At 42.2% G+C, this 16,810-nt stretch overlaps 1 protein-coding gene across 11 annotated transcripts in view; it reads right to left on the minus strand.

Moving 5' to 3' along the window:
• Positions 1-16,810, minus strand: part of TRERF1 (transcriptional regulating factor 1) — a 104,092-nt gene that overhangs the window by 27,643 nt on the left and 59,639 nt on the right. For 10 of the 11 annotated variants that reach the window (XM_071806038.1, XM_071806037.1, XM_071806036.1 and 7 more), the window contains one exon: positions 3,367-3,464. The gene's annotated coding sequence lies outside the window, so the exon portion shown is untranslated. Of the gene's footprint in view, positions 1-2,825; positions 2,887-3,366; positions 3,465-16,810 lie in introns of all 11 variants that reach the window. The other variant, XM_071806033.1, reaches the window with a different exon arrangement.

Raw genomic sequence — 16,810 nt, forward strand, 5'->3', positions numbered from 1 at the left:
TATTGCTATGTGTTCTCCCAACACTGGAGACATGTTTTAACTGTGCCTTCCTGCCCTCCAGTCGCACAGCCTGAGACAGGGTTTTCTCAAGTGGCTGCCTTTTGCTATTAGAATGTAAGCTTCTTTTTTAACAGCAGGTATGATGAAATCCAAAACCAGACGATATCTGTTCCCTTCCTTCCTTTCTTTCTTTCAATTTTCCCCCAGACTTTGCTTCAGTAGAAACAAAACAGGATTTATCTTATTCAATTTTTAGCCTTTTCCAAAGAGAATGTTTTTATTGGCCTGTTTGTTGTTCAGAGCTGTGAGATCGTCTGCAAAGCTATTCCTAAATCTAGACAACTACTATTCACATCATCTCACTCTCTGAGTTTCCTTCAGGACAGACACAGGAATACACAGCAGTTCCTGCCCTGATAGCCTCTGATCTAATACTGATGCTGCCAGCAGCCCCTGCTGCACAGGCCAACTATAATTCAGCCTTTAAGTAAGAGACAGGCATGATTTTCAGCTGGGCACTACTGAAGTACAACTACCACTAAGAACCCATGAAGAAGAGCGGCTTTAAAAACCAAGAGAGAGCTACCCAATAAGGGACACAGCTGGATTACCCAAACCCAGCTCTCAGGAGTGGAGCTGGCGCTACTCCCGTATCTTCAGATGTGGCAACGGTGGCAATGCTGGAAGGCTGAGCAGCATTGAGAGTGGTGTATTTCAGAGACTCCCGTGCTCTTGCAGGCTGCTCAGATGCCAGGTTTGCTCCTATAGCTCTTTCTGTAGCCACTGTTCAAGCCCCAGCTCCAGTTGTTTTTGGCACAAGAAAGAAGCACGTGAAAAAAAAGCACCGCAGCACTGGAATGGGATGAACTTGGCATTTCAAATGCCAAAGCAAGGTGGCTGGGTGAACTAGCAGAGAGAGAAGGGGAAAGAGGTGAGAAGACAACAACTCAAAGATTTTTTTTTTTTTAAATTTTCTTCTTAAAAAATTATCTACAGAAACCCTGAAGACATCTGATATCGCAATAAAGAGAGGTGGAGACTGAAAACAAGGGTGAAAAGGTATCAGGTTCATGGCTATTTTGGTTAGAATAGACACCAAAACAGTAATATGGATTTCAAGGACCAAAAGCAATTTTATAGAGGATACGTTTTATATATGTATATATATCTCAAAGACAAATGCTTATAGGGCTGAAGACCTTTTCATCCCCATTCTGGATACAACTGCTCACATGTTTTCTACCACACTTGCATTTCGGCTTTCTTTGAAGGCAGAGGGCTCAAATCCAGGCCCATATCCACATACAACCCTAAAGACTGGAGGACTTGGGCAAAACCACCACCAACAAAAAAGCCCACTTCAGTATACAAGAACATAAGCAAATAAAGTAATTTCAAGAGTGAAAAGAGGATGGAAAGGAAGCAAAATATTTAGTACACTGATTTTATAGCAAGAATAGTAAGAAGGGTATATGCTCTTAAAGTGGATGGGGAAAACAGATTAGCTGTTTTTTAATATTAATACTTGTAATTCTTCAACAGTTGAACAAATCCTTCAAAAATTATCATTCCCTTTGCAGCTGAGCTCCTTCTGCAGTGCAGTTGGAAAGGCTGCTGAGTCTCATGTGGCTGCTCATTTAAGCTGTTCCCATTTCCATTCTTACGAGAGACTAGAATGTCCTAATTCGGTTTAATAAAGAACACATTGGACTCGGGGGAGGGGAGAGCAACAACAGCATTGGGAGGGGAACTGAGCAATTTCTCTACTTCAATGAAGTTTAAAAGAAAAGGCAACAAAAAAACAACAGCAAAAACAACAGCTGATCATCTCAGGAAAATCTCTAGAAAAGGGGGAGGAGAAAGGAAGACAAACAAGCAGAAATATTTTCCTCTCCTTTTGATCTAAGTTATAAGTAGAAAACTCATTCTGAGGCACTGGTAATTTAATGATCTTTTTTTTTCTCAAAACTGACAGAATTCTGGTTATTCAAGAAGAGGAGGCTGATTTCTAAATAAAGCCTTTAACTCAATTTACTTTAAGGGAGATACAGTTCCATGAGTCCCAAACAAACAAAGAAGGTTGCCTCAACAAATCTGATTATCTCTGCTGTCACTTAAGTGGCATTACGGTTTCGAGGTACTTTGAAGGGTTCTGAGAACTGCGGCTGATGCAGGTATCACATTACTTCATAAAAATGGCAAATACAAAATGATGTGATCTGCTCACAATACTGATTAAAAATAAAAATAAAATATGCAAACCTTGACTGAAGCCAGAAGGGCACTTGAATTGCATATTCCATGACTAAGTGACTAAAAAGGTTACAGAAGAAAACATTAATTAAAGGGGCTCTTCACCTGTGATCAACACGTTTTTTTTTCCATATTCACCACTACATTACTGCATATTTGACCAGGGCTGAAGCTGTCTACGAAACTTGATTTGAAATCTCTTCAGCCAATCTGGCTTTACTGACTGTGCATCAAGGGCGATACTCTCAAATGCTTCCTGGAAAATAGACATGTCCCATTATCAAAATTGCCCTCAATTTCATGTTTTAGTTTACTTCTGTTACTAAACTGAGCGACCTGTTTATCCCCAGCAAGATCCTAGCTCCACAGACACAACCGCAGCATGAGGACACAGAGGTTAGATCTTGCTCACTCTGGTCACCGCTGTTGATTTGGGGGAGGAAGAGAAATTTTTATGCCTTTCCACTCAAATACCATTCCATCAGCTCTTGTTGTTACCGTAGCTGTGATAAGCACACAATTTCAGTATAGGGTGAGCATCCTTATAATGACTTAACTAGCTTCTTCCTGACCTCTGCAGTGTTTATGCTCCGAAGTCTGTGATGTGATCGCCTTTTTCTGTAACTGTAAATGCTGTGAAATAGAGAACATATGCTGGTATTTTCAAAAACAGGCAAGAAGGAAACATCCTGAGACAGATAAACAAAAAAAAAAAAAGGCAGAAGTAACAGTATGTGGAAAAAAGCATATGGCTAAGCTTTCTGTAGGGAGGGAACAGCTATTTTGAGACTAGTGTCTCCCCCAAAAATACATCATGTTGGTACCTAGCCATGGAGCCAAGCACAGTCCGACAGCTACGCAGAACTGACCACCATGGCTGAAGAAGAGGTAATGTTGATTTTGCTTGTATGGGACAACACGGCCAAGGTAGACCTTTAAGAAAGACTTAAATGTGTGGGGATCTCCAGCGTCATATGTACCGCAGTACATAAATTAATGTTTTACAGGACACAAAACCACCACACTAGCCATATTTGAGAATAAAGCCACAATAAGGCCACAGAGACCCAAGACCAAATTTTGGAAGTGGACACATGGATGCTGCAACATTACCTGATTTTTGAGGATTTGGGAGACTCCTGTATCTTGCTGTGCTGTCTTTGCCATAACATTTCATGCTGGTTTCATTCTGTGATTTCAAAGTGATGTATCTAAACATGAAGCAAAAGAATGAAAATTAATTTTTTCCTCCATGTGATTATCTTATAAAGTATCACCAGCTTGCCCCAAACCATGAGTAGACCTGCAAGAATGAGCTTCCTATTGTAACATAATCAAACACTAAATTCTAATGAATATGGTATCTCCATGCTGCTCTGTTCTTCAAGTCACTATTGCCAAGGACATCTATCAGCACTGTAAACTCCCTCAAAGAACAACAAAGAGCCTCCTTCCCATATCGATAGTGAGACACTGCTTCATTGTCAAATCTCCGGGATGCATATATCCATGGTCCCTCAAATTAGAGACTGAAATACAAGTAAATTCATATTTTCTTCTTACTCAGTTCGGCACCTACTACAAAATAAGGAACGGGTTATGTTGATGCAAGAAATTAAACAAGATTGTGCGTCTCCTACAGAGACCATGAAGATTTCACAACATCTTACGCTGCTTTGACAGAACCCAAAGATGTGCTGGATGCTCTCACGGAGAAGAGGTTTGCTGGCCCAGAGCTTGCAACCTACATGATGAACGTCAGACAAACAAGAGAAGGTACAGCAATCAGGAAGGGAGGGAATAATGAAAGTCAAAGGTGCAGGAGATAAAATCGGGTTGTCACCCAGTGCAGAAGAGATATCTAGACAAGGCATCTTAAATTATTTAAATGAAAACAACACATCTGTTTTTTGTAGGCGCTGTTGCCAAGGTGGCTTTTAGGGAAGGCCCTGAACAAAACAAGCCTGAAAGCTTCAGGTGCATTTCACAGCTCACTGATGTCAATGAGAAACTCTCCATTCACATTGAGCCCTGCCAGGATTTGGAAAGTCATTCCAGCCATAAGAAGAAACTGTATAAACAACCGCTTGCAGAAGAAATGCACAGGTAAATCCAGTGACCTCGATTAGCATTTTCTTCCTCTCATCTTCATGCTAAAATTCACTTGTTAAAACAATTCTTTAAAAATCTCTGATAATAGGTCCCAAGTGCTCTGACACTACACCATACAGCAATAAGAAGCCCCCCAAATCCAGCAGATTCTCACACAAAACCAGTGCCCTCCCTCAGCCCACCACCAAGGTGGAGGAGACGAACCCAAGCAGCTCCCTTGTCTTGCCCAACACCAGCCTCTGTTCCCCCCATCTCCTTCTCCCAAGCCCACAGCAAACACACGGGACCACAGCACAATCCAGACACCAACCCGCTCCATCAAAACACACGCCACAGGAGATAGCAGAGCTCCTCACAAAGCCTAACATGCCCAAAATGTCTGTCTTCAACAGAACATCTCAGCTGATGGTAAATGCTGGTAGCATCGCACGAGGACATGTGGATTTTGCTTGGGTCCTAGTGAGTTTTTGCTTACAACGTTATTGTGCTGAGTCCCAATAACTAAAATCTGTGCACGTCTATGTCTTGCTACAAATGTGAGTTGAAATGCTACAAACATCCTCAAAAGTAAACCTTTTATTACCTGCTTGCATCCTATCTGCTGATGGCTTTTCTCAGCAAATCCCATGAATTTGCCTCTTAGTTGAAATAAGACAGGTTTTAATAAACCCACATGTACTTAATGATTTATCTAAGTTGGTTTTTACACTGGTTTGTAATGGGCATACTGAATCGTCTAGATCACTGACACATGTATGCATGCCTTCGTTTTGTGTTTGTAACAAGAAATATTCAGAGACAGGGAAAATCCGAGGTTAATGTCAGCAGAGCCAAAAGAGAAAACTTTTCTTTCCGCACTTTAACACAGCTGTTTAGAACTTGCCAAGACGTTTAAACTTCATTAAAAAAAATAACTGCTATATCATGACCAAAGTTACAGTATATAGTTTTGCTTTCTTTTTTACTGATCCATCTGCTCTGAAACCACGAACACTAGTGTGTCAGGATGCAAACTCGCCTCTCTCCCCCGCATCCTTCAGTATGGAAGGAGTAGGCACATCTCCCTCTCTCTCTGCTACTTGAGGCTAACAGCTTCTTTTGTTTGACTCTGGCCAGGGCCATTAGGAGAAGGAGTGCCGAGGTGCCAGCAAGCCGCTGGGCGCCTGCGGCGAGTGTGGGGGATGTTTGGAGGCTTCAGGGGCACCCCACAGCCAGTGTGGGGGTGCAGAGAAGCTTCTGGAATGCCTACAGTCAGGTCTGATCAGCCAATATAAAAATGGGATTCTCGTCGAGACTCCGCCCATTGTCACGGGTCTCTCGGGGCACGAGCAAGATGCTGCCGCTGAGAGCCCCCCTCCCCGGGATGGAGACTCCGCCTGCCTTGCTGCCACGTGTGTGAGTAAAACTTCTCGCAAGACTGTGAGTATATTTATACTTCCTGTGCACATATGCACGTGTAACTTCCCGTGCTTAATACAAGCACGTATAAAATTATTTCCTTGCACCATCGCGAGTGTGTTTTCCTCCCGTGCTTCCACATAAGCACGTGTAGTATCCCATGCACATTTGCACGTGTAAGTAAATTAACCCTCGCAGGACTGCGAGTGTATTATAAAATTATTTCCTCGCGGAATCGCGAGCGTACACTTTCCGTACTCACTACGAGTACGTGTATCTCTTTAAGAATAATCCCGCACCGTGTTCAGGCAAGTGTGTACTCTTCCCGGACTCAGAGACGGTTCCGGCATTGTTTTGGGTGAAGCCATGTGGCATGCACACTGTGGACCGCCTGTTGTATTAGTTGCTGCCCCTTAATAATTTTCCTCAACTGATATCCGAGCCTGTATTTAAGTCACTTTTGGAGTGCTAAAACCCTGTTTCTCACCATTTTAATAAAAGTTGGTTTGGACCTTGTTGTCCCTTAAACTAACCTCGGGGTGCCTCCATGAGAACTAGTATTAAACCTAAAAAAACCACAATATTCTGCAAACCATCCCTGGCAGCTTCCTATAGAGACCAGGCCAATGGACACTGGGAAAAGCAACAACCAGAATGCCCAGGAAAACCTTTTCCTGTTTTTCTTATTTGTTTTGGCTGCTTTTCCCACTCTACCACCTTCAAAGCTACAATACCACCCATATGCAGGTGTATGTAAATTAGCAGATATGTGCACAGCTCTCCTATGTAATATCACAGCTGAAGAATGAAACTTCAGGTATTTTAGGGCCAGAGGTAGTTAACTGATAGCTGATAAATACTGCAAATATTCCCAATGTAATTAACGCAGGACCAAACACTGCAAAAATACATAAACTTCACAGATGAGGTTTTAATTCCTTTCATTAAATTTTAATCAGCATCTCATTTTTTGAGGTTTAGATTATAAGGTCATCTAACCAGCCACTAGATTTTGCACATAACCAAAGCACAGTAAGGAGAAGCTAAGAAGCGAAGCCTACAGCAACATTTACAAATTAAGAGCTAAGTCAGAGATCAGCTATCCCATACACACAAAATAAATTTTTGTTCTTCTCTCTTCATTAGGATTGATGACACTGCTGGAAAATAAGGAGCACATAATACCTTTTATGGGAACGTAAAGCACAGACGAATTAGCAGCGAGAGAACACAGCTAAATCAATTTCTCATCTCAAGATAGTAATGGAGGCAATTTCTTGAACTTTACTATGCTTGTAACGTATTGATCAGCAAAGCTTCACACTCAAAGTTAAACCAGGTATTTTTCCAGGGATAAAATGGAGGATAGGAATAAAACATCAAAGAACTGGGATTTCCTCCAGCCATGTTACAGTTTAGAAACTCAAAGTTTCCACCTACCTACAAGTTACTGCAACACATGAGAGGAAGGTTTCTAGATGAAGGCTGAATTAGTCCTGCAGGAGCCTTCGTGGAGCAGATTTAGGAATAAGCAGGAAGACACAGTGCTGCTCTGGAAGCGCTAGCACAAACACCAGTATGAGCTCCCCTTGGCTGCAGGTCACCATAAAGAGCCATATCCCAGAGGTCTTTCGGCCTTGGCTGTGACTGCATCGTGCTCAGAGATGCTGATCCCCTTCCTGAAGTTCTGCTACTGCTCTGAGGCCTAACTGCAGGTTAGGACAGGGAGAGCCTTTGTCTGGACGGTGAAGATGTCCCACTCAACCACCATGAGGAGCGGTGATGCCAAGGAAGGCAACACACATGCTCCATGGGCTAGTTGAGTGTGCCTGGCACAGGCCACGTGCTTCCAAGGAGAACACTACAGGTTTAAACATGAAAAGAACAGTACCAATCAAAGATGAGAATACGCATATCCTCTACTGAAGTGAAATGTTGGACATACATCCTTCTAGAATAGCTATATTTACTTTAACAGGATGGACTTTTGTATCATTTGACATTAAGAACTTAACTGAAGTATCAAAATTGGGAACTCGGACTTTCTACAGATCAACATCATTGCATCCAAAATGTGATTCTGAGTGAATAATAATAATAATAATAAAAAAAAAAGTAATTTGGCATTTTTGTTCTGCTGCCCAGTGGCCACCTGTCTACCCAAGCGCAGACAAACACCTGCTGACAACCTTCCCATGGTATGAATAAACCTCACCTACTTTAGAGCAATGAAACACAAGAGTTTTCTCTACTGTTTTTATCACTACTACTATTACAACAAGGGTGACCGAGAGCATCCTGTTATCTAAATTGGTTCGTTGTAATTAAACAGTATTTAATTATTTTTGGAGTAGAAAAGGGGAAAGCAAGACACCTTCAGATAAGAAGCATCAGAACAACAACAAAGTACATGTATTAAACAAGCAATACCAACAAAGCCTGTAATATTAACCGCCAAAACCAGCAAGAAAAAATTGAAAGTAACAGAACTATCATCAGGAATCATGTATCATTAATTTGGTTCACTTAACACAACTACATCAGAGCACAGGCTCTCCCGACTTGCTGGAATTCCTCTCTTCATCATCAACTTTGTGATTTGTTGCCCATCCCAGGTCCATGTTCAGCATTCTGCTTGCACCTTTTTTCTTGGAGAAACTAAAAATTGAAACTGTCTTCTTAAGACAGGAGTCTTAATGCATGCAAGCTTGCTTTTATTTATTCATTTCTGCATCTTCGAAATGCTTCAGAAATATTGTATTACACTTATTTCCACTGCAAATCTCTTTAGATAAATGACACATCTTAGAAATGAGATGCTATGGCACATACAGATTACAAATTCCAAAAATCTATTAGTTTTTAACGTGAAGAGTCTAATGCTTCACACAATCTAACACCATATGGTATCTGTTGTGTTTAAAGCAGTTTTGACCTGAGCTGCTGGTCAGATGGCCACCAGTCACACAAAGCAAATGGATGCTCACAGCAGAAGAGACCACAGCTCTAACTGGAGAGCATCCAGGAGATGCTGCTTGGAGAAGCTGCATCAAGAGGCTGCTCTGTGGCACTGGCCAGCACATAACCCAGTACCCTCAGGCAGGGCTCTGCTTATCCCATCCAGGAGAAAAATACTCTTTCTTGCAATTCCTTCCATATTTTATTACATAACTTCAAACAACACAGCAAATTAATTGGGAATCCCACACAGCCTCCGCCTAGAAGAGTTTCATTTATCTTCACAGCAAATTCATCATATGCACCACGCTGGCCAGCAGTGTTGTTGCAGGGGAAAAAAATAAATGCTGCTTACAGTTTTCTCGTAAAGTCCACTTCCGCAAAACATGGCAAAAATGAAGTTATGAAAGCATACTTTCATTCTAACATTTAATCTGAAAGACGTTGTCTTAATATCTTATCTGTGTGGTGTGATTTAAAAAGGATATTCCATTACATGGTATTGTCTAAAAGCCAGAATGGTTCTTCCATCAGTCTAATACAGCCTCTACACAGAGCAGCCAGGTTGAATAAAGTAAAATTATTGCAGTGGCAGGCTGTCAGCCACCGAGAGAAGGCGCACTAGCAGGACACTCATCTGAGTTGGTATTTGCCAACAACAGAACCTCAAATTCACCCTGACAATCCTGTCTCTATCCCCACCTCGTGAGAAAGCATGTTTGGGTAGGCAAAGGTTTGTCTGCCCATTCCTTCAACTCCTGTGCTTGTCTGCTTCCTCCCTTTCTCTTCTTTCCCTAAGCCAGTCCCTTCTCCAAAACTGACACCCTTTCCAAAATGCACTTTCTTCTCTGTCGGGCCAGGCATCACTCCTCCGGTACCTGGCCAGTGTCCTCTACTCAGCTCTCTTCCCTCGGGTCCATGACCTATACCTCCTGCCACACAACCATTTCTTGTCCTCTCCTTACTGAAATTAAGATTCGTTCTTGTTGGCAGTGCAAGCTTGGCAGCCCCACAGCTGCCCAAGAAACCATCACCTTCCCCTGAACATGGAACTGAAGACACAGGTGCACCACACACTTATGCAGGAGCACATGTATGCTTTCTGTTTTGTTTTCTGTTCCTTCACTGACGCATACTAATGCTTGTTTTACCGATCGATCATCACGCTGCCATTTTTACAGGACAACCACAAAGTTTCCTTCCAGAGCAGTAACACCTGGTACAGCACCCATTCATCAGAGGGTACACCACCGCTGTGACCCCCCTTTATCCACGCACACATTGCTTTTCTTTCTCTACAAGCGATTTTCTCTGGCATTTTATCATCCAGTCATTTAGTACAAGTAGTTCTCCTGCAACACATTTCGGCCAGCCCTTCTTTTCACTATTCTTAATACCCTAAGCATACACTACTGCAAAATTTTACTTCCTTACTTTAAACTACGAAGACAACTGAAAGTGCTCAAGGAAAATCATTGCCAAAAGTGATGTCAATAAACAACCTGCTTCCTTGAAAATCAGTCAGACTACTCTTTCCCTTCACAAAATTACTGGAAAACAGCCCCTCTCCTAAATGAAATTCCCCAATCACTCAAAAAAAACCCAGTACAACCCAACCCAACCCAACCCAACCCAACCCAACCCAACCCAACCCAACCCAAAACCAACCAACCAACCAAAAACCACACAAACAAAAAAACACTCCACCAACATCAAGTATGCACTCCCCATAACAAGCTTTAGCTTTAACTGTCCTAGTTTGGCAGAGTTGGGAACACTTTGTGGCAAGATCTACTGTCAAGAGCTCAACAACCTTAAACTCAGACTTCTCGTGCCGTGCTACACATGCCGTCCCTGGCCCAAGATGATGGAGCAGGAGATCCACAGCTCAGGAAACAGCCCTGCCAGGCCAAGAAAACCAAACCAGAAAATAAAAACAACCCCACACAAACAAGAAACAAAACTAAACACCAACTCCAAACAAACAAGCAGATAAACCTAAAAGTCTAACAGCTACTGCTTGGCTTCAGATCGTCCGCACAGAAGGTTGGAGGAAAAATTTCAAAAAACACCATCCCACCCCTCTGCAGACAGACTCCTATGCAGTGCCAAGAATATTTTGATGCATAATAACTTTTCAACTGAATATTCATTTCTGAATTGAAGGGAAACATCTTAAGGGCGAGTGGGCGTAAGAAACGATACCTCCTCAGCACCGCCGCGCTATTTATTAAAGGCTGTGAATACCCACAAGAATGCAGCTTTAGCCTTCGCACTGTACACGAACAAGCTTCATTTACTGACATTCACAGAGCATATGCAGCTCAGCTTCAAATGATCCCTTTGAAATGGACAATTAAATCAGACAACTGGAAATTGAACGACCAACAGAGCTAATTAAATTCTCAAGTCCTGTTTGTATATTTACCCAAATCTTTCTCACCATTCTTGCTGGGAAGGGGAATGGGTCGATTCGGGAGGCTGAGGGAACAAACGTGTGCCTTCTTTTTTTCCCCCTCCCTTCCACAGTTACAGATCTGTTTGGAGCAAAACCTGAGACATTAAATCAATGCAGCCAGCAGTGGAATTCATCTTATTGTGGCAGAAATACTCCATTTTCCCCAGCTTATATTGTAAATTGCTTTCTGATATACCAGGTTATTATTTTTTTAGCCCCTTTGGTTCCTTACATAATTAAATGCCATGCGATTCAGCTTTTACAATTACTTTTACCATTTTCAGAGGAACATTGACACTCAGCAGCTTTCTCAACTTTCTATGAAGAATTTATTCCCCACAAGTATTAGCTCCACTGAGTATTTTCTTTCTTCATAACATTCAAAGCTCTTAGCCATCCCTATTGAAATCTTTCCTCATGTACAGGCTGTTCTGTAGAGTAGGTAGTATTTGCTGATCCTCAGCTTCTTTTCCTAGTGTTCCACATAACCAGAAGTAGCACAGAAAAGAGTAAAGGACGTTGGTTTTTAATACCACGGTGCCTTCAGCTTGCAAGCAAGGGACAATGGCTGAGCACAACATATGGATGCATTTTAGTAACAAATTCAGAGTTTGCACTTGCAAAAATAACAACAGTGCTGCCACAAGATCTCCTAGCTAAGCTCTGAACATTTTGCCCAGTTACCCTCCAGGTACAGACATACAGCCTCTCAAAGCTGAGATCTGGCTTCTGTGACTTCCCTTACAAGACTGCCCAAATTTTGGAGCATGCACCTTTCCAGGGTATTGCCCACACTAATTGCAGGCCCAGCAGCAAAACGTCCTCTCCAATTTTGCCAATTCGTGACAAAGCACACACACCTCGCAAAAGTACTTTTCTGATACAGAAGTGACGAACTAATCACATTACATTCTGCAAGGAGCAAGTTCACTCTGCTTTCTTGAGAGAAATATAAACAGAGAAACACAAGTTACGGTAATGTCTCCGTTCCCAGGCAGTCTAAGGAGAATTATTTTGCTAGTGGGTAGTTTGTGGTTCTTGTTTTGTTTTTCTCCTTAGCTTTGTTTTGTTTTTTAATTTTGTGAACAACTAAGGGGGAAAAGAGCACCTAAAGGAAAGGCTCTTTTAAATAAATTAATGGCTAAAGCTTTATTTCTGACAAAATTGCCAGCTTGTTTTCTAGCAGAACAACAGGAAGGAGTTTCCAGAAAGTAACCTAACAAACACCAGGAATGAAGCTTCCTCTATAGCAGGCACAGTACAACATCATAGGATCTTCTCCCGGGAATGAATTACAAGGAGAAAACACTTTGAAGAAGGTAATAAAGTTGCCTGTCATCTGTGGCTCTACCTTGCGTCCCAGTTGACCAAGTCATCCTTCAGAAATGCTACCAAGCATCATACTGCCAACTGAAAGCAATGTATGCCTGACCATTTCATGCCATTTTCAGCTCTATCACAGACAGAGCTTGAGTTATTGCCACAGACAATTCAAGAACCAAAAGGCTCTGCCTGTGTTTCCTCACAACCCAACTGGCGTCCTGGCATGGTCCTTTGCATTAAAGTGAAGGAACTGGGGGCTCTGCAGCAGGGAGCCCAAAGATCATCTCTCATTTCAAGTCTCAATTTTGTCTGAGGTCACAGTGACCTGAATCTAGCATGAATTACGCATAATCGCCCTCCAAACAAGTGGATCTGAGCCAACTGAACCTCATAAAAGTTTTGGTTGCTAGGACGTAGCAGTGGACATATTCTAAAGTCCTGTTTACACAAACCATGAAGGTTCCCCTCTGGGATCACCTTCCACAGTCTGCTCACTGGTTTTTCCTCTTTTTGAGACAGACTTCTGCTAAAATCTGTGATTTCCAATCTGCTGTCATCTAGAGAAGCCTCTATGAATTATTTTTCCAAACAGTCTGCAAAAGATCTCCAACATCTTTAAAACAAGCTCATATATTTAAACAAGCTAGATAACACACTTAGCATAAATTTTGCTCAGATAAGTCTTGCGTTCAGACATGGTGTCGTACAGATGCCCACGTATCAAGTTCTGAGTCTCAGACTCCACAAGTCGGCACCAGCAAAAAGAACCTCAGTATCACTTTATACAGCTTGTCACAGCTTTTCAGCCTCCTCTCTCTCTCTCTCTAGAAGACTTATCTCGAATGGGTACACGATATTTTTACATCAACATTTTTCATAAATTGTTTTATGTGGATATTAAGTTTCAGAGTGTGTTATCTGGAAATCTAGGCTGCTCCAGATCATGCTTTTAAAGACTTTCTCTATAATTCTCCTACCAGTTTATAGAAGATGCTTTTTTATCCTCTGATGTAGAAATGCGTAAAAGGATTTTCCATGGTTATCTTCACTAAGGTTGGACTTCTCAGCATACTTATTTATTGCATTGTTTACATGTACTGTGAGCCACCCAATGAGGAAATGGAGAAATAAAAATAAAAACTATCTATCTCCTCTTTTAGACCACATTGTTTCTGACACCACTTCTACTTGGCGATCAGCTCAGTTTTGTTTATTTTATGTAGGAAGAGATTAAGTAAACACAGACTTAAGTTTTTCATCATTTACTGAACCTATGCCATACATTTATCATCAGGCCATAGACTCAAGCTGAAGTGCTAATTACAGACACAAAGAAAAGGTAATGCTATTTCAATAATTAGTAAGCAAGCAATTCTCAGAACAGTGTTATCTGATTTATCACAGGATTCTGGAAAGAAGATGGTGGTGCTGACACACTCGTGGTTTCCCTTCTGCTCACTTCTCACTTAGAGCAGATTCAAGTCTCTCTGGAGGATCTTCTCAAGAGATCTGCCTGGAAAAGTAACTTCTAACTTGGAGCAGGACGGATGCTAACCTCCCCACTGATGCATCCTTGGGAACTACCCAAGGAACAGTGGCTACAAGCAACATGACCAGAGGACTGGAAAGTATCAGGTATTTTTAGCTCTGACTGTGGGCTTCATGACTGAAATATGCAAGCGATAAAACCATTTTTAAGGGCCATCATCACCACAAATACCAGCAAATATAACTTGGGGCTGTGAAAGGGGAATGAGGCAGGATTCTGAGTTGATTTTAAAAACGCAATTAAAACAGGACATAAAATCTAGGGCAATGAAGATGATGAGGGGCCTAGAGCATCTTTTTTATGAGGAGAGACTAAGGGAGCTGGGTCTGTTCAGCCTGGAGAAGAGAAGGCTGAGAGGGGATCTCATCAATGCTTATAAATATCTGAAGGGTGGGTGTCAAGAGGATGGACCAGACTCTTTTCAGTGGTGCCCAACGATAAGATGAGGGACAACGGGCACAGACTGAAGCACAGGAGGTTCCATCTGAATATGAGGAAAAACTTCTTTACTCTGAAGGTGCCAGAGCACTGGCACAGGCTGCCCAGAGAGGCTGTGGAGTCTCCTTCTCTGGAGACATTCAAAACCTGCCTGGACGCATTCCTGTGCGATCTGCTCTGGGTGAACCTGCTTTAGCAGGTGGGTTGGACTGGATGATCTCCAAAGGTCCCTTCCAACCCCAACCATTCTGTGATTCTGTAAAAAGAAATGCAACAGAAATGAAAAGTGAGAGACATCGCAATTGTGCTGAGCAAGCCAGAAGCAAAAGCAGCTCATGTCACAGCATCCAAACCTGAGCAGGCCATTCTTCAGCCTCGCTCACCCAGAGCCAGCAGCTAAACATCTCCCCAAAGCTCCAATGCAGTCAGACACCAGGGAAGGCAGCTGGCAGACCAGCAGAGGCACAAGTCTCCAGAAACCCCTCCTGTGATGAAAAATATTCCCACTCAGAAAGCAGAGTGGCACACCTCTAAGTGAAGGTTGGTGTCACCTCTCCATGGTCTGAAGAGATGCTCAGTGCTAAGTCTTGCCCTCACGTCCCTGCACTTAGCTCTCATGGCACACCACTGGCAGTCGTGTTCAGGAAACACCATTATTCCTCTTGGTCAAACCTCATGGTCCCTAACTTGGGTTCAAAGCTGCGAAACCTTCTCTTCGGGGCAGTGGGGGGGGGGGGGGGGGGGGGGGTGGGAGCAGAAGGGGGTTTGGTTTGGCTGTGGTTTAGTTGAGGTTTTTTTTTTACAAGTCATAGAATCATTTCAGTTGGAAGAGACCCCCAGGATCATCGAGTCCAACCATAACCTAACTCTGGCACTAAACCATGTCCCTAAGAATCTCGTCTGAATGCCTTTTAAACCCCTCCAGGGATGGCGACTCCACCACTTCCCTGGGCAGCCTGTTCCAATGCCTGACAACCCCTTCTGTGAAGAGTTTTTTCCTAATATCAAATCTGAACCCCTCTTGGCGCAAATTGAGGCCACTTCCTTTTGTCCTGATTAGCACCGATGCAAGCTGCACAAGTAAGTCATGTCTTAGAAATTATTTGAATAATGAGTTGAATAGTTGTATAAAAATGATACATTACTGAGAAGAAAAATAAAAGATGGGAAGTATTCTCTTTTAAAAGGTTCAGAGGTGGTACGCACTGCACCGCGCTGTCTGGGAGCCAGGCCTGACTGCAGGCACATGGTGACTGAACCCAGCCCAGCCCTGGGACATTCTCAAACAGCCCTCCCCAAAGGCTACATCCAAAGCATCAGCCTGCATGAGCCCAAGGTGTTCAAATAACAGCCTCATCTGACAAAGCTCTCAAGCAGAGACCTGATGGGGAGGGCTACTATGTTATGAAAGGATTTTCTCCAATGTATGTACCACCTTACATTTGTTCTTTTATATTGCACTAGAGAATTCTTATTACCATGCTTCAGTTAAACAATAAGGACAGATAATAAATTATGAAGGTACTGTGTATATGATTTAAAGTTGCCTCCAAACACCTAATGTACAAACATTTGTTTTCTTTCAGATGCCAAGAATCAGGTCAGAACAAAAGTAATAGGATTTTGGCTTGTGCAAAACAATGCTTTCTTTTTTAGTAAGTGATGGACCTACCTAAAAAAAAAACCACTTTTTTTTTTTTTTTTAAATCAAACTGCCATTATGGAAGATTCAGAAACAAGGCTTCTGGATAAGAAGTAAATGCATGAGACAATAGATAATCAAAAGCGTTCCGTTTTCTACCATGTTCTTAGCATTCCTGGACTGAAAATTCAAGCTATGGAAATGCGTATCAGATACTGTACCAGAAAATATAACAACATGAATGTCTAAAGCTGATCTTTGAAAAACAAAGAGTTGCAGTGAGCCTGAATCTTTTATTTTTAAAATATTGAGATCCCTGCTATAGATTTGATTTTCATTTTAGCTTTCCTACAGGGCACTGACCTGAAAGAAGCCCTTGTTACAGAAAAACCTTAGGGCATTCTTTACCTCATCTTCCCCTGCGTTAATGTCTCTGGTAATACGGGACTCAGATAAGTCAACGTGGCCCCATACTATCCTGCTGGTATGTTTCCCCATAATCCCCAGCTATCTCAAAAGCTGTATCACTCTTCCCATCTTCTGCATACGAGTTTTACCCAGGTCTAGATTCAAGAGTGGACTGAAATTCCTTTGCACGCTGAAAGTTTCTGTTGACGTTTCAGTAACTCCAGGCACTGAGCTTCACAAGGTTGAAATGGTCTGAACAGACCATCTGTAA

This window comes from Patagioenas fasciata, chromosome 3, assembly GCF_037038585.1.
Source record: "Patagioenas fasciata isolate bPatFas1 chromosome 3, bPatFas1.hap1, whole genome shotgun sequence".
Classification (NCBI taxonomy): Eukaryota; Metazoa; Chordata; class Aves; order Columbiformes; family Columbidae; genus Patagioenas; species Patagioenas fasciata.